This window comes from Notamacropus eugenii, chromosome 6 (genome assembly GCF_028372415.1).
Source record: "Notamacropus eugenii isolate mMacEug1 chromosome 6, mMacEug1.pri_v2, whole genome shotgun sequence".
Lineage (NCBI taxonomy): Eukaryota > Metazoa > Chordata > Mammalia > Diprotodontia > Macropodidae > Notamacropus > Notamacropus eugenii.
In genome coordinates, this window is record NC_092877.1 from 129388763 (window position 1) to 129413068 (window position 24306).

A 24306-nucleotide genomic window follows, 5' to 3' on the forward strand; every position below is an offset into this window, starting at 1 on the left:
AAAAACTAGTGTGCTCAAATTTTAAGTTAATAAGAAATAGATTATAAAATAAAGCTTTTAAAATAATAACTTTAGGGGAAGAAGTGATGGAGTGATTAGAAAGAACACTATTTACTCCTAGCTTTCTTTAATTTAGAAAAGAAAGGTGCGGAATTATCAGTCAAAATGTCTCATAGTTGCTTCTCCAACTCCAAAATTTCCGACTTTATAAAACTTTGAAATGATATTGCTATTGCTACTATTCTTTGTTTTATCTCCCATTTATGTTTAAAAAATCATAATTTATCAACCTCAAATCACCAGGCACAGATGTCAGGAAGTTCATTTCCCTCCATCTCCTTCTCCTAACCCAATATGGTCCATTCCCTTAGTTTTGGGTATGTGGTATTGAAGGTTAAGAATAGGGGGTGGAACTAAGAAAAAGAAAGTGGTGGAGGTGGGGCTTTCAAATGATTAGGCTGCAATATGAAATCACTTATATATTTACTGCTTTAGAGTGGGTTGACTGAGAGTTCTTACTATATATGTATATATATATATATATATATATATATATATATATATATATATATATATATATATATATATATATATATATATATATATATCTTTCAGCTATATCTTTCAGCTGAGCCACTACTGATGCTCTTTGACACTACATTGACCACTTCAGACATAAAGCATGTAGAGTGGTCTCATGAATTTTTATTTTCATCATCGTTATCATAAATTATATATTTGAATAGTAGAAATGTAGTGGCCATGCCCAGAAATGTGTTTTTCTCTCTTATATTCCTTAACAGTGAGTAGATTTTAAGCAGAATGGAATTTTTTACCTGGTTCCATATTGTACCATCACCCCATGATATTAAAGATATAGCTTAATTTAATGAAAAAAATGAGTTCAGTTTTTAAATGGAGTTGGAGTGGTGAAGGATGTTTATGGCTAGTGATCTAGATGAAAGCTTGAAGCTGGACCAAATTCTCCCTGGTGATAATGAAAATATGAAAATCCCATTCATGTTCCATCAGTCAGTCCTCACTGATGAATTTCACCTTGCTAAATAAGAATTCTTTGCCTTTGTTTTGGTATATATTTTGGTATATATGAAATCTAATACCTATGAGGTATAAGATTTATGCCTACAAGGTTTCTTTTACAAGTTTAAGAAGAAAGTTAACTTAATGACGGTTGTTAGAAACAGTGACTTTTGAGTTTAATGTGTAGAGTGTGTGACCTCCCCCCACCCCCCCACCCCCACCGCCAAGTCTGCTGTATAACTCACATTCCAAGCTGCCTTCTGGCTTACTTATAACACACTCTTTCTCTTCCTTCAATATAATAAATAATGAATAATAATAAACAAAGCAAACACCAGGTTAAAGTAAACTTGGAGTTAGTAAATGATATGTCTCTCACAATTAAAACTTGCAGCTCCAGGCCAGACCTCATTACTGAAGATATATGATCACAGTGACTAGATCAGGTGCCCTGAAAAAAGTTATTGCTTTTCAGATGCATTCCAAAAGTAGATTGATGCTCAGGTGAAGGAAAAAAATAAGGCTCCAAAGATTCAGGCAGCTAGAATATTTAGACAAATTCTAAATAAGAGATAAAAATTATTTATTTTGCTTCCAATTATGATTCATTTGATTATATGACAAATTATTTATTTTGATATATATATATATCCCATATAAAATGGAGGGCAATTGCTGATTACTCTTGAAAAAAAAGTATAACCTGTATTAAGTTTTTTGTTTTCTTTTTTTCCTGATGGATGCACCATCTTCTTGACAGGACTATTCCATCCACTGGTACAGATAATAACCAATCTCTTCTTTTAGATTTAGGGGTGCTCTTGTCTTTGACCACCCATAAATTATACATAAAGAAACTACTGAATACAAAAAGATGTCCCTTTAAGGTGTTTTTTGTTTTGTTTTTGCATTTTATGGGTAGCACAATTCATTATGCAGCAGTCAATCCATTTGTGGGAGGTCCTGCTCTGGTTTCATTATGTTCTTTTCTCATTTTTTTTACTAGTTACTATTCTTACAACATGTGCTGCATGTAAATAATTTTACAGTAAATTCTGCTACTTCTTGGTATTTTATAGAAAAGATAAGTGGCTATTCTGAGTCAAATAAAGACTTAGGAAATTTTATTTACTTTCCTCAAGAGGTTTTATCCAAAATATTACAATTAAATAGCATTAATACTAAGGAAATGTATGTAGAATTATCAAAGACCTATGCATTCTAAGACTCTCCAATGAATATGACTGAGTAAATAAACTCATTTCTTTTTGTCTTTGCTTTTGTATTCACATTGTCAAGAATAGTTCCTGATACATGTGCTTGATACATGTGTTTTGATTGATTGACCAACTTATATCCACAGTAGCTAGAGTTTACCTCACTAAACTTAAGCAATATATGTCTTGAGAACTCTGTTCTTATATTTGTAAAGTAAGACTGAGAAGTCCAAAATTAAGAATGTTTTTCCTCCATTAACTGGAAACTGGTCTCAAATCGATCTTTGCTAGCATGAAGATTAAAGATTATTGTGGTCATAAATCTATTTGGAATAATGAAAGAAGTAATTCTTGTTTCTATTTTCAGGTCCTCCATTTCATTGAAAATCTATTTCCCCTTTGAAGGATTATACTCAGTTTTGCTAGGTTTGTGATTCTTGATTGTAATCCTTCCTCCTTTGCCTTCCGGAATATCATATGCTCTCATTATTTAATGCAGAGGCTTGAAAGATTATGTCTATGGCTGTCTTTTTTTAATCATGGCTTTTAGAAAGTCTAATACTTTTGAAATGGTCTCTCCTGATTCTATTTTTCCAGGACAGTTGTTTTTCCAATAAGATATTTCACATTGTCGTCCACTTTTTTTGATTCTTCTGGTTCTGTTTTATAATTTCTTGACTTCTCATAAAGTCATTAGGTTCCATTTGCTCCATTCTAATTTTTAAGTAATTATTTTCTTCAGTCCCTTTGTGGATCTCCTTTTCCATTTGGCCAATTCTGCTTTTTTAAGTATTCTTATTATTATTAACTTTTTGGACTTCTTTTATCATTTGAACTAGTTTTGTTTTTAAGGTGTTATTTTCTTCAGTTTTTTCTTTTTCTGTCTCCTTCACCAAACTATTGACTTGCTTTTCATGAATTTCTTGCATCACTCTCATTTCCCTTCCCACTTTTTCCTCCATCTCTTGCTTGCTTTTCAAAATGCTTTTGGAGCTCTTCGATGGCCTGAGACCAATCCATGTTTTTCCTTGAAGGCTTTGGATGTAGGAGTTTGGACTTTATTGTCATCTTCTTCATGTGTATTTTGATCTTCCTTGTCACCATAGTCATTTTCCAGCCTAGTAGTTGACTTTTAATTCTTTGTTCAAGTAGAGTTCTTCTTCCAGTGTAGAGTGCCCACTGTCTCAAGCGTTAGGGGTTTGATGCAACTATTTTTAGAAGTACTTCTAGCAACTTGTAAGTTTTCAGTTCTTCCAAGGTAGCACAATCTAAGGAGTGGTGTTTACAACTCTCTTGGCCTGGTCTGTGGTCTGAGTGACACAAGCACTCTTTTCTGCCTTAGATCGATGAGGAAACCCTCTCCCTTCCACTGTGACCACAAACTCTGCTATTCTAATGCCCCTCCTCTCCCTAGGACTGCCACCCAGGAATGTGACCCAAATTTGAGTATGGACAAAGCAATAGAGTCCTGCCTCAACAGTAGCAAAAAGACCCCTGTAATCTTCTGATCGCATGTTTGACCCTTTTACCAAATGTGGTCTGAGAATTCTGGAAGCAGTTACTGCCCCTGCCACTGCTTATTTAGTCACTCTCAAGGCCTGCTCCTGGTTTGCTGTGGCCTGGGCTGTGCTGGTGTGGCCTGTTTTGAACTGTGCCCCATTCTCACTCAAGTGGGACAAACACTTCCTGTGAGCAAGCTAATGTCTTTGGCATCTGTGGACTGAGATGTGGAAACTGTCAGTGCTTCCAGTGATTCACTCATACTGAGGCTGAGCCAGCTTTCATTGGACTATGCTCCTCTCTTACCCTGGTGCACCAGACCTTTCCTGCAGAACTTTCAAATTCTCTTGCCTTGGAAATTTCTTTAACTCCATCTTTTTGTAGGATCTGCTGCTCTAGAATTTGTTTAGAGTCATTTTTAAAAGATATTTAGCTCAGGTTGTGGGAAAGCTGAGGGAAGTCCCAGACTTTACTCTGCCATCTTGGCTCTTCCTCTAGAGCAATTGTTTAATCACAAAACCACTGAATTTCAGAGTAGGAAGGGACCCCCAGAAGCTGTGTAGTACAATATGTATTCCCTTAAAGTATTTATCATTATAACATACAAGTGGCTATTAGATTCTTTGAAGACCTTTCATGGCTGGAAAACTACCACATTCTAAGATCTGACACAGCTCAGCTATTATTTTTTTCTTTGTATTGACAGCAATTCCTTTCTTACATCCTTATAGTTATTTCAGTACTTAGGACAGGAAATGGGACATAGTTGGCACTTAATAAATGCTTATTGACCTATTGACTGACATGAAACTTAAATCTGTGTTTTCATTGCTTTCAGATATTTCACCAAATTTTGTCTTTTGGAGTCATGCATGAAAAAAGTAAAAATTCTCATGCATAAAAGCTCTGCATCTTGTTAAGACAACTATCATGGACCAAGAGAGTTTGCTTTCTTTCAATGTTAAACCATTACCAGTTCCTTCTTCCCATCCCAAAGCCCATTGAATGTTCTCTGCATTAATCTACCTCAAATCCATTTATAGAGGAAGACACTGAAAGTCACAAAATTAAATGATTTTAGGAAGTAGTAGATCTGATATTCAAACCTAAATGTTCTCTGCTACTAAATTTACTGTTTTAGGACAATACCACAAAAATGTTGTTTCCTTTTGTGGATAACCACCTTGTTCCTGTGACAATGATGTCCATATGCCTTATCTTTGCCACTACTCCAAGTAATATCAGTACATTAATATTTATATCTTGTTTATCCTTACTCAGTAAAATAGATAAAAATTATCAGAAAAGATAAGCAGCTCTCGTAAATGCAGATTAACTAAGGTTATATGCAAACACATCATACTTCAGCCTGCTAGTCCATACAACTTAATACACATTTACATGAAAAACAGGATGGCACAGTCAATAGAACACTGCCTGCAGTAAGGAAGAACTGTGTTCAAATCTAGATTCAGACATTTACTAGCTCTGTGACCCTGGGCAAGTGACTTAATCTTGTTTTCCTAAATTTCCTCATCCATAAAATGAGCTCAAGGAAATCTTAAAACACTTCCCACATCTTGTCAAATAAAATTCTACAAGACATCAAAAAGAGCTGGAAAAGATTAAAAAATGATCAAACAATAACAAACATTCCAGTTTTAGACTATGAACAAAAGAATAATATCTACCATTTGTTTAGCCACTTGCAGTTTGTTTAGTGTATCATGCAAGTGTTTAACTTGCTTTGTTTGAATCCTGGTTAACCTTGTTTAGGTTATATATCTCCATTGTACTGAACTGCATACATGCATATATATGTATATACATAATATATGCACAGAGATACCAACTGGCTTAATTGATGACTACAGTCTCTGAATCTAGATAATGATAATGCATAATTAGTTAGCACCTTAAAAATTGAAAAGTATTTCTTTTAAGTATCTTATAACCTCATAAGAAACATATGTGGCCAGTGAAGAAACTAATGCTCAAACAGTCACATAACATGTTGAGGATCATAGATATTGATCACAGGTTTTCCTCATTTTAAATTTGCCATGATCTTTCTACTTGAACCTGTTCTTTCTTGAAGATATCTAAAATACCCTTTCCATTACCACTCCTTCCACCTACCATGTATTAGGCAAAGATTTAGGGAATATTAAAAGTAGTTTTTCAGGAAACTTTTTTTAAGACCAGATTTCAGTACTTAATTTTGAGTTCCCTTTTCAACATCAAGTATTTTGTCATGACTGATCTGACATGAGTCTGGTTAGAGCTCATATGGTACATTAGAGAATGTCTCTGAGTTTCATCACAGAATTTGCATTGAAATTGTGTCAACTTTCTACCAAAAAGAATCTAGGTAAATCCTTTTATTCCTTTGATTTAAGTTTTATCTTTTGAAAAATAAGGGGGTTAGATGAAAAGACCTTTGGGGTACTCTCCATTACTAGAGCTATGATTATTTCAGCATATTTATATGTATTTTTGTGTTTTTGTGTTTTTGCAATACTATACTTTTGGATGCCTAAAATTCTTTCATTAATAGGAGCAAGAATAATATTTGAATTTTGGACTGAAATGGAAAGATAAAATTTTTTTTGTGTATAATTTCAATTTTGCATATATATATATATATATATATTTAAGTGTACATGTACATATATATGTGTGTGTGTTTCTGTATATACGTATGTGTGGGCATGTTTATATGTGCATTTATTATGTCATGAGTTAAGAAGCCCAAGGTGAAAATCCTACTTCTAACAAGTATTAGTTATGGACAGTTCACTTAAGCTATAAATGATTCAGTTAACATATACCTGTGAGTTGGTCATGTCTGGGGCTGGGGCTAAGATTAACCCCCTACAACATCCTCCACAATACATTATAAATGAATGTGTCCATAATATGTAAGATGGCAATATTTAAAGAAACTAGAAAAGCTGATCCTATCCTTGTATTCTAAAGCATTCAAATAAACAAAATTAATCCATCTATGATAGGAAAGGAAAGAGTGAAATCTTCTTTCATTCAGGTCCCACAGAGTTTTCCCACTGACCTTCTTGGTGTTTGTGGTTTGAGAAGACTGGAAACTGCCACAGCTGCGTATGATTCATTCCCCTGAGGTCTGCTCTGTCCTGTCTGTGCTGGTGTGGCCAACACCAGACTGGGCTTCCTCCATGCCTGGTGCAAAAGACCCTTCCTGTAGACTTTCCAGGCTGTCTAGGGATTTGTTTCACTCTGTCATTTTGTAGGTTCTGTACCTCTATAATTTCCTGAGAGTCACTTTTTATAGGCATTTGGAGGGCTTTGAGGGAGAACTCACTGAAGTCCCTCCTTTCATTTTGTCATCTTGGCTATGTCCCTGATGATTTTTTTAACTAAGAAACTTCTTCTCTGGTCATTTTTTTCATCTGTAAAATAAGATATTAGCTTTGATGATTTCTAAAGTTTTATCTATGTCTAAATCACCAATGCTATGAACAAGATGAGGATTGGAATAGTGGATCTAATACAACACAAAAAATAGACTTAATATTCCTGAAATTCAAAAGAAATTGTTTCTTGTCAATGCAACTTTACCAGATGCTACCTTCCTGTCTTTATGATTTCCAAGATCACCCCCTCAAGATTGACAATTACAGGAAAACTGGGTTATATTTCCATGTCTGAAACTGACTGTGTGGTCCTTGGGAAGTTATTTAAATTTTCAGAGCCTGGGATTTTTGAACAATAAAATAAAGGTAATAACAATTGTACTACCTATATCACATGGTTACTTTGTAGAAAAAAGAAATAATAAGCCCTAACACAAGTAAAAAAAATATTAATTTACATAATCAATATCTGAAATTATTGTCTTTAAGTTCCATCTTCAAATCCACTCTCAATTTTAATGCCATTGTTAATTGTTCTAAATTATGCAAAAACATGTCTACTTAAAAGTAACAAGAAGAAGTAAACAAAAGGGAAATGTTATTCAAAACGACTAAAATGTATTCAATATTTGTAAATCAATTTACCAAAAAACACAAAATACTTTTCTATATTCAATTACAAATTTTCTCTCACAAATAAAGAAATCGATAGCCAAAGGAATATTCAGTGCTAATGGCTTGAAAATCTCAATATAATGAAAATGGCAATTCTCACAAAGTTAATCAATAACTTTAAAAGTATAACAAACCAATAATCAGAGTATTTTAGAGTCCTTGAGAAAACTATAGAAAATACACTTAGACAAAAGAAGGATCAAGAGTGTAAATGAAACTGCTGAAAAGAGGTAGGAACAGAGGAAAAAATGTACTTCTAGAGCACAATGGAACTCAGTAATTCAGTGCTCAGTAAAGCAGAAAACAAAAATACTTTGAAAGGAATTCCCTATTTGATAACCACTGCTGCAAAAACTGATAAGTAGTCTGGCAAAAAATAGGCTAAGATCAACCCCATACAACACCCTCCACAATACATTATAAATGGATGTGTCCTTAATATATAAGATGGCAATAGTTAAAGAAATTAGAAAAACTGATCCTATCTTTGTATTCTAAAGCATTCAAATAATAGCAATAATCTGAAATAATCAGAGAAATAAATAATTTTTATTACAAAAAGCTGAAAAAGCTCTGTGTAAACAAAATTAATCCATCTATGATAAGACAGAAAAGAGTGAAATAGGGCATTTGTTTCAAATTTCTCTAATAAAATTAAGCATATTCAAGATGTATAAACAATTAATACTATGTGGGGGAAAGAAATACAAAAAGAAAAACAATCAAAAGCAAATATTGCATATTTACCAAAACAAACCCAACAACAACAACAAAAAAAAAACAGGAAATGCCAGGGGCAGAGTTGGTATGGTGGAATAGTGAAAGCATTTAGCCAAGATCTCTCAGTATTTCCCTGCAAACAACTTTAAAATAATGCCTCAAACCAAAATCTGAAGTGGCAAAATAGACAAAAGTTTTGGGCAAGACATTATTTTGACCCAAAGCAACTTAGGAGGTAAGGAAGGCAATGTGCAGATTTGTTTAGAGTTCACATGAAAGGAACATCAGTTGTGGGACTAGGTGGTGGCAAGAGAAGAAGCAACGCCTTTGGGAATACTCAAGCCAGAGACAAGGGACTTGATAACTGATCAGAAAGAAATGACAGTGGAAATCTGTATTAAGGGCTGAATGTTGTTTGGAAACTGTGGCCTATACCACTTCTGGGGTACACTTTAAGGATGGAGCAGAGAACAATCAGTTAAGAAGGAGCAAGGACCCTGAGGATCAGCAATGCTTTTGGTTTCAAGGGATCAGGAACATTAAGTGGATTCACATTGAATGCCAAGGGAATAGGGCCCCTGAGGAGAAATTTTTATTGTGATCTCAATGATCAAGGGCCTTCCCTCGGTAAGGAACAGAGTGATGAACAATAGAGCAATGACCACAGCTCTCCATAGATCACATCATGCTGGAAGCATTGAAACTTTTCAAAGCCCAAAACTAGCTCTGAAAACAATAGTGGAGTGGTCATAAAACTGAAGACAATAAAGAAAGGCAGTGGTTTGAAATTAAACAGATTTTAGAGGAAGGATAGGATAAAAAAAAGAGAGAAATGTATAAACGAATCAAATAGGATAGTGAATAATCATAAATGTGAATGTGAATGAATTGAACTCACCCATGAAACACAAGCAGAGAGAAGAAGGAATGATCAATTGAAATCCAACGTTTTGTTTACAAGAAACACGCTTGAAATAGACACATAGAGAGTTAAAATAAGGTTTTGGAGATGAACCTTTTTACACTTTAGTTGAAGTGAAAAAGCCATAGAAATCACAGCCAGAAAAATTGAAATCAAAATATAACTAATACAAAGAAACTAGTAGGGAAACTACATCTTGCTAAAGGGAATTGTAGATAATGAAGCAATACCAATACTAAACACATATGCATCAAAGAGCATAGCAACCAAATTCTTAAAGGAGAAATTAAATTAATGCAGAATAAAACAGTAAATTATACTAATAAGGAACCTCAACTCTGCTCTCTTAGACCTAGTTAAATCTAACAGTAAAACAGTTAAGACATAAGTCTAGGAGATAAACAGAATGTTAGAAAAAGTTAGATATGATGAAATACAGAGGACTATACCTTTTTCCTCAGTAATACTTGGTACCTTCACAGAAATGCTAGCCCCTTCCCTTCCTTTCCCTGTTAGGTAAGATAAAGTTCTACTTCCAATGGAGTATATGTATACCTGTATGTATGCATGCATATGTGTGTGGGGGAAGGTAGGGGGGTGTAGATAAGACTGAAACAGTAGGATAATAAAAAATATACATGGAGAAAGAAATAGCAATCCATTCCATTACCTTCTCTCTCTCTCTCTCTCTCTCTCTCTCTCTCTCTCTCTCTCTCTCTCTCTCTCTCTCTCTCTCTCTCTTTCAATTTTCAACATTCACTCCAACAAAATTTTGGATTTCAAATTTTTTCCCCAGTCCCTCAATCCCAGAACAGTGGGCCTCTGATTGTAGAATTTGACTACATGATTCCTGGGAATTTTCTGTTTGCCATCTCTTTCAGGAGGTGATCAGTGGGTTCTTTCCATTTCTATCTTACCCTTTGTTTGTAGAATATCAAGGGAGTTTTCCTTCATAATTTCTTGAAAGATTGTGTTTAGACTCCTTTTCGTATCATGGCTTTCTGGTAGTCAATTTTTTTTTGTAAATTATGTCTCCTAGATTCATTTTCCAGGTTACTGCTTTTTCCAGTGAGATACTTCACATTGTCTTTTTCATTCTTTGGATTTTGGTTTATAATTCATATTTATTTTTTGTAAAGTTACTAGGTTCCACTTGCTCCATTCTAATTTTAAAGGAATTATTTTCTTTAGTTAGCTTTTCTACCTCTTTTTCCTTTTGGCTCATTCTGCTTTTTAAGACATTCTTCTCCTCATTGGCTTTTTGCACCTCTTTTGCCATTTGGGTTAGTCTAATTTTAAAGGTATGACTTTCTTCAGCATTTCTTTGGGTTTCCATTAGCAAGCTATTGACTGGTTTTTCATGATTTTATCGCATTACTCCAATTTCTCTTCCCAATTTTTCTTCTACTTCTCTTACCTGATTTTCAAAATCCTTTTTGAGCTCTTCCATGATATGAGACCAATTAATTTTTTTTGAAGTCTTTGGATGCAGGAACTTTGGCTTTATTGTCTTCTTGTTGTTGTATGTTTTGACCTTCCTTGTCACCAGTGTTGTAATAAAAAAACCATTTCACTGAAACAGTTAGAATCTATCATCTGTTTGGGCCCCACCTCCATTTGCTCATTTTCCCAGCCAATTATTTGGCTTTTGAGCTCTATGCTAAGTGGAGTGGTCCAGAAGCAGCTTCAATTTTAGCATTGACTGCCACTGTCCTGATACTGGCACAGGGCTGGGGCCGGGGACAGAGTTTGGCTGGGACTGGGGTTGGACCACTTGCCTATCTCAGTCAGGTGAGAGATGCTTCCCACTGACCTTTGAAACTGTCTTTGGTATTTGTAGTTTGAGAAGTCAGGTATTGATAGCAACTGCCAGCATTTCAGTCCCCTAAGGCCTGCTACATCTCAGTCCAGACATGTTTAGCCCATGCAGAACTTGACTCTGCTGCAAGTCTGGTGTGATAGACTTTTTCCCAACGACCTTCCAGATTATCTTGGGCTGGAAATCTGCTTCAGTTGCTTCTGCTGATTCAGAATTTGTTCAGAGTGATTTTTTTTCCAGGTTTTTTGAGGGGTTTGTGGGGAGACTTCTAGCAGTTCCCTGCTTATACTCCACCATCTTGGCTCCAGACCCCACTCCAGGATCTTTGCCAGGAAAAACACCAATGTGATAACGAAGAGTCAAACAATAATGAAATCACTTAGCAACACAGAAGAATAGGTGTGCATGTAGCATAGGACAGTTATCACCTTCCTCAAGTATGAATCTAGACTTGTTATCAGGCTGTCTGCAACCCATGCACTAAGGAGAAGCTCCAACAACGTTTTGGACATTCTGACAATTAAGTTCTCATCCTGTGAAAGTCAAGTCAGAGAAGAAAAAAAATTCTTAGAAAATTCTAACCAAGGAAAGGTGAGTAAAGTCTTCTTTGAGTAAAGTATTAATGGATTTTAAATAATGATTTATTACCAAAGCATTTATTATAGAAACTAGCATATGTCTTTTAATTTTGCATGTCGGTGGCAGGGATCTATAGCAATACAAAAAAGATCAAAGAAAGGAAAAATATGTAGGAAAATATTCATAGGAACATTTCTGGCTTAACAAACAGCTAGAAACAAGAGTGCTGTCCTTTGGCTGTAAAACAGTTGAAAAAATATTGATATAATGAATTAGTTTTCTTAAAACATTGTTGGAATGAATGGTTTCATAAAAACTTGGGACAAGTTGGGTGAAATAAAAACAGAATCTGGTGAGCAATAAAAGAGAGTGAGTGCTCCAAATGTTGTACCAAATTTTAGAAATTCAAAAGTAATAAACTGAAATTTAAATGTAGATTTTTATTATTAAAATTGAACAAAAGCACCATCTTTTCCAATCTGTAGTTATTAACTTTTCAACCATTATGAAAAAATAACAGTAGCCTAGTGAGTAAGGGGAATACACTTGAAATTCTAGCCTTACTATCATGAAAAGAATGAGGTTTTTGTGCTTATATGACAGATTTGTTGTGAACCCATAAGAAAAAAAAAATGTACTGAAGATATATCGGATCACTAAGCTTGTTGTTGTATTCGTCCTTCATTTTCAAAGAGGACCGTGGTATCAGAGAAATGACAACATGACTTGCACTTGACTTTGTTTTGAGTGAAAGAGGGCTGTACTTTCTTCTTTCTTTCAAATGACTAAGGTGACCAAGCAAGATGTGTTGTATCAATCTGCATCTGAGAGTTACTCAGAAAATTAAATATATTAAAAATTATCCAAAATTCACAGAAGTAAATTAAATATGAGTACTTAACATTGTAAGGGTTTTTTTTACACTTATATTCCTGAAATTATTTTGTGTGACACTATACACCAAACAATAGCAACAAATGATAAACTATGACAGATTGCTCATGAAGAATCATGCTACTTATTGTTTGACAGAAGGGTTTTGGACTAGAAATGGAAAATGTGATATAGATTTTTGGACATGGGCATTTTAAGGATTTGTTTTGTTTTACAATCCTTGTTTTGTTTTTTTTTAGTTTAATAGTATTTACTTTTTCCCAATTATATGTCAAGAAAAATTTTAGCATTCATTTTTACATGATTTAGTTCCAAATTTTCTCCCTCTCTCTCTTTCCTTCCCTCTTCTGAAAACGGTAAACAATTTGATAGTTTATACTTGTGTTATCATGAAAAATATCCATATTAGTCACAGTTGTGAAATAAGAAACAGTTTATTAGAAAATCAGGATAAAGAATAAAGTGAAAAATATGATTCAATGTCCATTCAGAGTCCATCAATTCTTTATCTGAATGTGGATAGCATTTTCCTTTGTGAGTACTTTTGTATTGTCTTGGATAATTGTGCAGGTGAGAAGAGTTGAGTTATTCATAGTTGATATTACAAAATGTTGCTGATGCTATGTACAGTGTTTTCTGGTTCTCTTCGTTTCACTTTGCATCAATTTGGACAGGTCTTTAGCATTTCGTTATGTTCATAAATATGTTTTTTCAGCCATTCCCCAATTGATGGAGATTCCCTCAATTTTTAATATTGCTAACATGAAAATGGCTCATATACATACTTTTGTACATGTAGATTCTTTTCCTTTTAATGATATCTTAGGGATACCGACGTATTAGTGGCACTGCTAAATCAAAGAGTATGGACAGTTTGCTTGCCCTTTGGGCATACTTCCAAATTGCTCACCAGAATGGTTGGATTAGTTCACAATTCAACCAACAATGCATCCATGTCTCAATTTTCCTTTTTATTCTCCATCACTTTTTTTTTCCTTTTTTTGTCATATTAGCCAGTCTGATAGGTGTGAGATGGTATCTCAGAGTGGTTTTAAATTGCATTTTTCTCAACAAAAATGAATTAGAACACTTCTTCATGTGCCTATACATAGTTTTGATTTCTTCCTCTGAAAACTGCCTATTATATCCTTTGATCATTTATCAATTGAGGAATGACTTGTATTCTCCTAAGTTTGTTTTTTTTTTTCTTATTCTCATAAGTTTGACACAGTTCTCTATATATTTTAGAAATGAGACCTGTTATCAGAGCCACTGGCTATAAAAGATTGTTTCTCAGCTTTCTGCTTTGCTTCTAATCTTGTTTCCATTGATTTTATTTGTACAAAAGTTTCTTTCTTATTTAATAAAATTAAAATTATTTTACATTTTGTAATGCTCTCTGTCTCTTGTTTGGTCATGAATTCCTTTTCTCTCCATAGATCTGACAAGAAGACTCTTCCTTGGTCTTCTAATTTGCTCATGGTGACACCATTTATGTCTGAATCATGTACCCATTTTGACTTTACCTTTATGGTGTAAGATGTTGGTCTATGCCTCATTTGTTTCCTATGATTGTCAAGTTTTCCCATCAGTTTTTATCAAATATTGAATTGTTTTCCCTAAAGTTGGGGCTTTGGGGTTTATCAAACACTAGTTTGCTATAGTCGTTGAATATTGTGGCTCCTGTACCTAATCTATCCCATTGATCCTCCACTCTATTTCTTAGTGAGTTCCAGATAATTAGGATAATTAGATCTTTATAATATAATTTGACATCCGATATTGCTCTTTGTATTTTTTATTAATTCCTTTAATATTCTAAACATTTTTTCTTACAGATGAATTGTGTTGTTATCTTTTCTAGCCTTGTTAAATTATGCTTTGTTGGTTTGATTGATATGACACTGAATAAGAAAATTAGTTTAGGCAGAATTGTCATTTTTATTATATTAGCTTAGCCTATGCATGAGCTACTTATATTTTTTTTACAATTATTTAGATCTCACTATATTTGTGTGAAAAGTGTTTTGTAATTGTGTTCGTATAGTTCCTGGGTTTGTCTTGGCAGGTAAACTCATAATTATTTTACATTGTTTACTGTTTCTTTTTTGAAGAAAAACTCATTTTAAATAACACTCCTTTTATTCTTATGTTCTCTCCTGCTTTTTTAAAAATAGGAATGGGTGTTTTATCTTGTTAAATGATTTTTCAGCCTCCATTCAGATAATCATGTGACTTCTGTAAATTTTGTTATTGATATGGTCAATTAAACTGATAGTTTTCCTAATTTTGAAAAATCTCTGAACACAAGGTATAAATTCCACATTTTCCTAATGCATGGTTCTTGTGACATATTGCTGTAATCACCTTGCTAGTGTTTTATTCAAAATTTTTTGTCTTGATATTCATTAAGAAATGCGGTCTATAATTTTCTTTCTCTGTTTCAGCTCTACCTGGCTTTGGTATCATCACTATATTTGGGTCATAAAACTAGATTGGTGGGACTCCTTCTTTGCTTATTTTTCTAAATAGTTTATATAGTATTGACATTAATTGTTCTTTAAATGTTTAGTAAAATTCACTTGTGAAACTAAATGATGCTGTGGCTATTTTCCTAGGGAGTTCATTAGTGGCTTGTTCAATTTCTTATTGTAAGATGGGGTTATTTATACATTACATTTCCTGATCTTCTAAACTAGGGAATTTATTCATTCATGTCATTCAGCTTGTCAGATTTATTGACATATATTTGAGAAAATATTTCTTAATGATTGCTTTAATTTCTTCTTCATTAGGAGCTGATTTCACCCTTTTTTATTTTTGATACTGGATATTTGGTTTTCTCCTTTCTTTTTTAAATCAAATTAAACAATAGATTATCTATCTTAATTTTTTTTTTCATAAAACCTGGCCCTAGATTTATTTATTAGCTCAATAGCTATTGTATTTTAAATTTTATTGATCTCATCTTTGATTTTGAGGATTTTCAAATCAGAGGTCAATTGGAGATTTTTAATTTCTTCTTTTTCTTGTTTTTTTTTTTCAGTTGCATTAATTGATCTCTTCTTTTTCCGTTTTATGTATGTGAAAATTTAGAGGGATGGATTTTCTCCTAAGTACTGCTTTAGCGTAATCCTATACATTTTGATGTATTGTCACATTGTCATTCTCAGTTATAGAATAATCCCTTTTTTATAATTTGTTCTATGACTCCCTTATTCTTTAGGATTAGATTATTTAGTTTCCTATCAATTTTTAATCTATATTTCCACTGTCCTTTGTTCTAAGAAGTTTTTATAGCATTATTATTTGTAAAGAATTCATTATCTATTTTGATCTTTTTTACTTGATTTTGAGGTTTTTGTGTACTTTTACATGGTCAATTTTTGTGTAGGAGCTAGGGTGCTGTTGAGAAAAACATAATTATCTTCCTTTCTGTTTCCATTCAACTTTTTTTCCCCACAGTCTGCTATATTTAACTTTACTAATTTTCTATTTACCTAATTCCACAACCTCTGTTCCTTTAATATTCCAGCTTCCAATCCTGTGCAAGCCTGATTGTTATTCCTTGATATTTGAATTATTTCTTTCTGGACACTTTCTGAATTTTTCCATTGGCCTAATAATGTTGTAATTTACCTATAATGTTCCTTGAAGTTTTATTTTGGAATCTCTTTCCTGAGATGATCAATGGATTGTCTAAATGCCTCTTTTGCCTTTTGGTTCAAGGCTATTAGGACAGTTTTCCTTTATAAGTACTTTAAAGATTCTGTCCAGGTCCTCTTTTTGATTACAGGTTTCAAATAGTCCCATGAATCTGATATTGTCTCTCCTGAATCTATTTGCAAGGTCAGTTGTTTTTCCCAAAAGGTATTTTACATATTCTTCTTTATAATTTTACTGATTTTGTTTGATGGATTCTCCTTGTTTTTAAAGTCATTAGCTTCCGCTTGCCTTATTCTAACTTTTAAGGTAGTGTTTTACTCAATTAGATTTTGAACTTTCTTTTCCTTTTCATTAATTAAAAATTTTAAGGAGTTATTTTCTCCAGTGGATTTTTATAAATCCTTTTCCATTTGTCAAATTCTACTTTTTATGCATATTTTTCCAGATTGTTGACTCTTTTTTCATAATACTCTTGTATTACATTCATTTCTATGCCCATTTTTCTTCTACCACTCTTATAATATTTTTAAGCTCCTTTTTGAGCTCTTCTATAAGTTCTTTCTGGCCTTGAGACCACTCCCCATTTTCCTGTGAAATTTTACTCATAGGTGTTTTGACATTCTGTCCTTTTCTGAACTTGTGTCTTGATCTTTCCTGTCCCCATAATAACTTTCTGTAGTCAGATTTGTTTTATAGCTTTTTGCTCATCTTTTTGGCGGTATTTCCACTTTCTTTTGAATTTATCTCTGCTCCTAGTATAAAAAGTTCTCTGTCTCAGGTTTCTTGTAAACATTGTAGGCCCTGGCTCTTTACTTGGCGCTGTGATGACATTGCCCTGAGGCCCACAGGGGACCTTAGTGTATGGCACTGTGTTGAGGGGAAGCCAGGAGGTTGGCTGGCCCTGTTAGAGGCAGGAGGAGTCTGACAACTTGTCTAGTGTTGAACTAGGGTCTCAATGCTTATGTTTGGCTTTTACTGGTGGGGTTGTTATGTGTTTCCCTGTGTCTACACTCAAGCCCAAGTAGGTCTGACCATCTGAGTTTTCCCTCTGCTCTGCTGAAGTTTCTGCTGCTGGAGAATGCCTGTTTGCCTGGGGTTACACCAAAGCATGTGATTGCTCTCTCAGCTAAAGCTCACAGATTCCTCTGGCTATTCTGAGTATATGGAGTGGGTGAGGTTATGGGTTTCTGGTGCTGGTGTTTGCCTGTTCTGCCACACTGGGGCTCAACATCTCCCATTTGTTGGCTGAGGTGTGCTTGCTGTGATGCTTTCTGTCCTTAAATGTGGTATCCTTTTTACCTGAGGGAGATATACCTTTCTTGATGACCCTCTGAGTCTTCTGGGACAAAAGACTGCTCCACCCTGTCTTTTCACTGGCTCTGCTGTTCCAGAATTTGTTATGGGTCATTATTTTATGGTTATTGGGAGATGAATAGGGGAGAGCTACAGTGGTTTACTATTTACTCTGCTCCTGGAAATTGACTATGCTCATTTCTTAAGAAGATTGCGTATTTCTTTTTGTTGGGAGAAATAGAAATAGAGTAGACAAAAAAGCAGAAAATCATTAAAGCAGAATAATTAAATTTTCTTAAATACACAGAAGAAAGAAGGAAACAAATAATTAAATATATATAAGCAAGAGAGCTTTGAAAGTAATACATTCAATTCATTACATATTTTAAAGAAAGCAAAATGAACAGAATTTAAGGTTTTTACAAATAATTCTCTTTTACTTTGAATTTCATATAATGCTGCATTCTTTGTGTGGTTTTTAATTAAAAATCTTAAAAAAAAAAGCTAAAAATATATATAAAATAACTTCGAAGGTAGAGCATTTATAAGGGTGCCTTACTAGAAAGGTCTGAAGTGATATCTTAGAAATATTTTAAAGTAGTGCTAAATAATTTTTTGGAATTGCGTATAAAAAGAGGCCATCAGTAGAGATCAATGTATTTGGATCCAAGGAATTGCACTTATTCTACACTACCATATGATAACCTATCAATATTTTCCTTTTTGATATTCTTGGTAGAGTGTTATAACAAAGACATCGAATGGGCATAATATAATTTGGTATATTAAAGGAATTTGATAGTCTCTTTCAGGATAATCTTGTGAAGAAAAGGCATACGGTAATGTTGAAGGTAGTTGAACAAACTCATCTGAAGATTACTAATTGATAGATTAATTTCAACCTAGGAAATAACTATAGTGATATTCCAAAGTACTCTGAACCTTATTGTATTCTAAGTAATTTTATTATCTAAAACTCTGAAAACATTAACAGTATTATTAACAAATGTGTAGAAAATATGCAAATTCTGGACATGTATTATAATTATTCAGTTTGTTGACAGAATCAAGTTTCAGAATTTCTAAAAGCTGGATTAATTGACTGAAATTGAAATGAATATATAATTTAATGATAATAAATGTAAATACTTGCATTCATTTGAAAATAAATAAATAGGAGAAAACCTGTGTTGGCATAATCACAAGGTTAAAATAATCTCTTTAAAACCAAAAGTCTCATTTGTTGAACAAGATAACATCGCATTTTGAAATGACTGATAAATAATGAACAACTAAAGAATAAATAAAAATAATCATTTATTATTGCACATAAATGAATAAATGAGCATTAACTAATTTAAGATGCATTAAAGAAAAGATGCTAGTAAGATCATAAACATTTATAATTCTGCTTTATAACTAAACCAGACTTAAATAATTATCTTTCCTTTTGGATGCCATATTTAAAAGGAATATTCTTGTGTTAGGGAGAGGGGCATCTCTGGAAAATATAACGAGGGTAGTAAAATATTTGGAACAGATATCATAGAAATAATAATGAATTTAATTGGTCAATATTTATCTTGATAAAGAGAATACTTGAGATCTTTGAGAATATTTACCATTAAAAATAGAAGATTTAGGAGTGGATAATTTAAACTCCAAATATTTGAAATGATCTTATGTGGAAGAGATCTCAGACTTGTTCTCTATGTTTTCAAAAGAAAAGTTAAGGATAAAGAAATTGCTGAATATAATAGAAAATAATTCAGCAATAATAGTGATGCAACAATGAAAAAGGCATGATTCACAAAGGTGTGTTCACCATAGGGATTCAAGCAGGGTTTGGCTGTTCTTCTGCCAGAAATGTGCTAGAAGGGATTTGTTGCTCCAAGTGAGATGGACCTAGGAGATTTCAAAGGTCTCTTCCAACAAAATATGTGATTTAATGAATTAAAAGTAATCGTTTAATTACTTTAGACAGGAATTTTGTTGAAATAAACAAAAGGTATCAGTAATAATACCAATAAAATGACAGGAGATTTATTAAACTTTATGAAGGTCTATCTTGGACGAGAGTGAAAAATAATTAGTTACTGTAGTACAAGAACCTTAGTATAAGTTTATCATATCTAAGGGATTTGTCTCATTACTTTAGGAAGAATTTTCTTCCATAGCTTTTCTCACATTCATTTTCTTCTGTCTATTCTCATAATTTATCATTAATACCATTGAAAATAACCTCTTAGGTGATCTCTCTAACTCATTTCTCCTGTCCCCAATCAGTCCTCTTTATAATATCAAAGCAATATTACAACTCTGTCAGTAAGCTCCAGTAGTTCCCTATTACCTCTAAGATCATATATGTTCCTCAATTGAAAATCAAAAGCACCTAAAATCCTCTGTCGACCCTGCCATTTCAGCTTACTGTACAGTATCTCTTTTCATTACTTGTTACAATCCAGATAGATTTTTTTGTTGTTTAATAGACATGCCTCTGCATCTCCCAAGTGTCTGTAATTATTTTGATCTATCCCTCTTGCCTAAAATGTGAGGCCCATATCACTTATATTTCTAAGAATCCCAAAGTCCATTCAAAGCTCATTCCTAGAAAGTGAGTATTTTCTGATAAATCTAGCTTCTTTTGCTTCCATGCCTTCAAAACTCCTTTGTATTATTTTGTTTCATTGTCTCCTGGGATGTAAGATAAAGTCCTTCAAGGCAACTTGTGTTGACCAGTGACTAGAATGTTTTCTGATAGATTGTAAGTAATAAAAATTGCTTGATACTTGATTTGGGTGAAAAAAATTTGAATTTTCAAAGAAGTAGAACAATAACAGGTGATCCAAAAATGTGCATTATACACACATGATATCTGTGTGCGCATATATATGAATATATACATATATATGTGTGTATGTAAATATACACACATATATGCACACACATACACATACATACAAGAACTAAGTTTATCTATTCTTCAGAAAGAGGAATATTTTAAGAAATAAATAAGTAAAAGGAGGATTGCCCCAAATCTTATTATGTGCATGTTCTCCAATATTAATATTATTTCAGGTTATCAAAATGAATTATTTTTATAATTATAGACATTGAAAATTTGTTAAGGATAAGTTCAATCCATCTGGAGTCAAATATATGCATCATATACTCTCATAAAAAAGAGAAGATACTCTTTCAGAAGCAGAATAAATGTTCGAAAATGTCACTGTTTACATAATGATTATGCTCTTTTGATAATTTAATTGAAATTTAGCCTTATACAGTTTCCACAATGACAAATACATGTTTTCATGATTGAAGGGGTAAAAGTAAAGTAGAAGACTTGTTGATAGGATAATGTTATGTATCAAATGAAAAAATACAAGATTTCAAGTGTTATTTCCTTTCAGTCTCTCCTGACACTTAGATTTTCAACCTAATAAGAGCACTTACTCAATTTACTTTACTTTTACTTTCCTTGAAGATTAAAGCCATGATTTTCATTGAACTACTGTTGTGTGTGCAGGTGGGTGGCAGTGCATTAAAATAAAGGCATAGAAGCTAGATATTTGAAGATCTTGATTTCCAAAGTGCAGTCAAATATAACTTGTTGTAAATGTAAGAGATGTTTTCCTGAGACGTCTGGATGTGGCCACATTGAAATTTTGCAAAGACTATCTTGACTGAGAAGGCAAGTAAGTAAACAATACTGATTCAATTGTCTTATGGTCAGGACTTAAAAAAAAGTTGGTGTACATGTCAAGTGATTACCCTGCCCCCCCAAATGTCCAATCCAAAACGCGTGCATAACATTATACACACATATTTATATTGTATATGTGTCTATATAGATATATGTGTGATTGTAAGAAGAGACAGACAAGATGTGAGAGCAACAAAGGCAGTATGTGATCATACACTTATTCTTTCCAAGCTAAATATTTGCATTTATCAAAAGCTCTGACTCCAAGGCAAAATGATACCAGAAGTATCAATGTCAACAAATTAGAGCTCTTCTCTGAGCATGAACAGTTTGCTGCTGACTTGGAGGGAAAGTTGAGCCAACACACAGTTGGCAGCAGTGCAGCAGAAAATGAGTGGGCAGCTTTCAGAGATTTGTTGTACAGTACAGCATTTGGTCATGCGGGTCAGAATTCTCGCAAACACCAAGACTGGTTGATGAAAATGATGACAAAATTCAGAAGCTGCTAAATGAAAAACGAGAACTCCACTGGATTTACCAGCAGGATAGTTCATCCACCTCTAAGAAGGCAGTATTTAATTCTGTCAAAAGCAAAGTATAAGCAAAGCTTAGAGAGATGCAGGATTCCTGGCTCAGTAAAAAGAGAGATGAAATTCAGTTTTATGTTCATAGTAATTATCCAAACTGCTTTTATGATTTCCTGAAAGCTATTTATGGACCAAAAACTATGGCGTATTACAATTTTTCAGTGCTGATGGAGCCACATTGATTGGTGACAAGGACATGATCCTAGAGAGATGGACTGAACATTTCCATAGTGCTCTCAAGAGACCATCGTCAATCAATGCTGAGGCCATTGACCATCTACCTCAGGTTGAAGTCTGTTCCTGCTTAGCTGAACTTCCAACTGAAGAAGAGGTTTTGAGGGCCATTAGGTTCCTTTCATGTGGCAAAGTACCTGGTGCTGACTCTATTCCATCTGAGACTACAAGGTAGAGGGATCATTGCTCATACAAAAGGTGACCGAAATTTTCCAGGTTATATGGCAAGAGGCTGTTATCTCCCAGGAGTTCAAGGATGCCTCTGTTGTCCATCTCTATAAAGGTAATAGTTTGTCGTATGACAATCATAGGGGTATTTCTCTCTTAGTCATTGCTGGCAAAATTCTGGCTAGAGTCTTTCTTAATAGGCTGATCTTTCACCTGGAAGATGGTCATCTACCTGAGAGCAAGTATGGCTTCAGAAAGGGTCAAGGAAGAGTTGATATGGTGTTTGCTGCCTGACAACTCAAGGAGATATGCCAGGAACAGAACAGAGATCAACACACAATATTTGCAGATCTGAGCAAGGCCTTTGACATGTTAGTCATGAGGGCTTATGGTAAATTATGTCAAAATTTGGTTGCCTGGAGAAGTTCATCAATATTGTATGTCAATTTCATGATGACATATTTGCCCAGGTTCTGGGTAGTGGACAATGCTCTAGTGCCTTCACAGTCACCAGTGGAGTGAAACAGGGCTATGTGTTTGCTCCAATGCTTTTTAGCATGATTTTTTCAGCCATGTTGACATATGCTTTCAATGAGGATGTACACAATATCAAGGACAACCACCATACTGATGGTAAGTTCTTCAATTTGAAAAGGCTACAAACCAAGACCAAAGTGGAAGGAGTGTTGGTGCATGATCTTCTGTTTGCAGATGACTGTGCATTCAATGTAGCCTCTGAAGCTGAGATGCAACAAAGTATGGATCAGTTCTCTGCTGACTGTGCTAATTTTGGCCTAATAATCAACACCAAGAAAACACAGATGCTCCATCAGCCACTACCACACCATCCATACATGGAAACTTTGGTTACAACAAAGGGAGAAGCTTTAAATGCTGGGAATAAGTTCGCTTACCTTGGTAGTATGCTTTCCAGGGATGTACACATAGACAATGATGTTGATGCATCCATTGACAGAGCTAGCTCAGTGTTTGGGAGGCTCCAAAGAAAAGTTTGGGAGAGAAGAGGTATTAGACTGACTACCAAACTCAAGGTCTACAGAGCTGTTGTGTTGACCTCATTGTAATATGCTTGTAAAACATAGACAGTCTACCAGCTCCATGCCAGGACACTGAATTGCTTCCATTTGAAATGTCTTAGGAAGATTCTGAGGATCACCTGGCAGGATATGTTACCAGACACTGAAGTCCCTGCTCGAGCAGAACTGTGAAGAATTCAAACTATTCTTCAGAGAGCACAACTCCAATGGGCTGGCCACGTTTGAATACAAAATGCACCCTTGCCAAAAAGACTATTTTATGGAGAACTAACATGGGCCAGGCAATCACATGGTGACCAGAAGAAGCAACACAAAGACACTCTCAAGGTCTCTCTCAAGAACTTTGGGTTTGATTGTGCAACACGGGAGACACTGGCACAGGACCGCTCAGTGTGGCATGCCCACATAAGAAAAGATGCTGCACTCTTTGAGCAAAGCAGAATTGAGACAGCAAAAAGCAAATGCAGGATGCACAAATTTGGGATATCTACCTGAAATATTCAAACAGACTATCTGTGCTCAACCTGTGGTAGAACATTCTGAGGTCATATTGGTCTGATTAACCATAGTCAGACACACTGAAATTTCGCTTTATCATGGGGAAGTCATTTAGGTCCTCTTGAAAGAGGAAAGACAACAACTCTCTGTGTGTGTGTGTGTGCGTGTGTGTGTGTGTGTGTGTGTGTGTGTGTGTATCCCCTGATTTTGGAGAAAAGGTGTGGTGAATGCAGAAAAGGATTAGTTTGTTGAAAGGGAAAGATGAGAAGAAGTCCTTGTTGGAAGGCTGGAAAACTTGAATTTAAATAATGGCTTAATCACTTTCATGTGTGACCAGTAA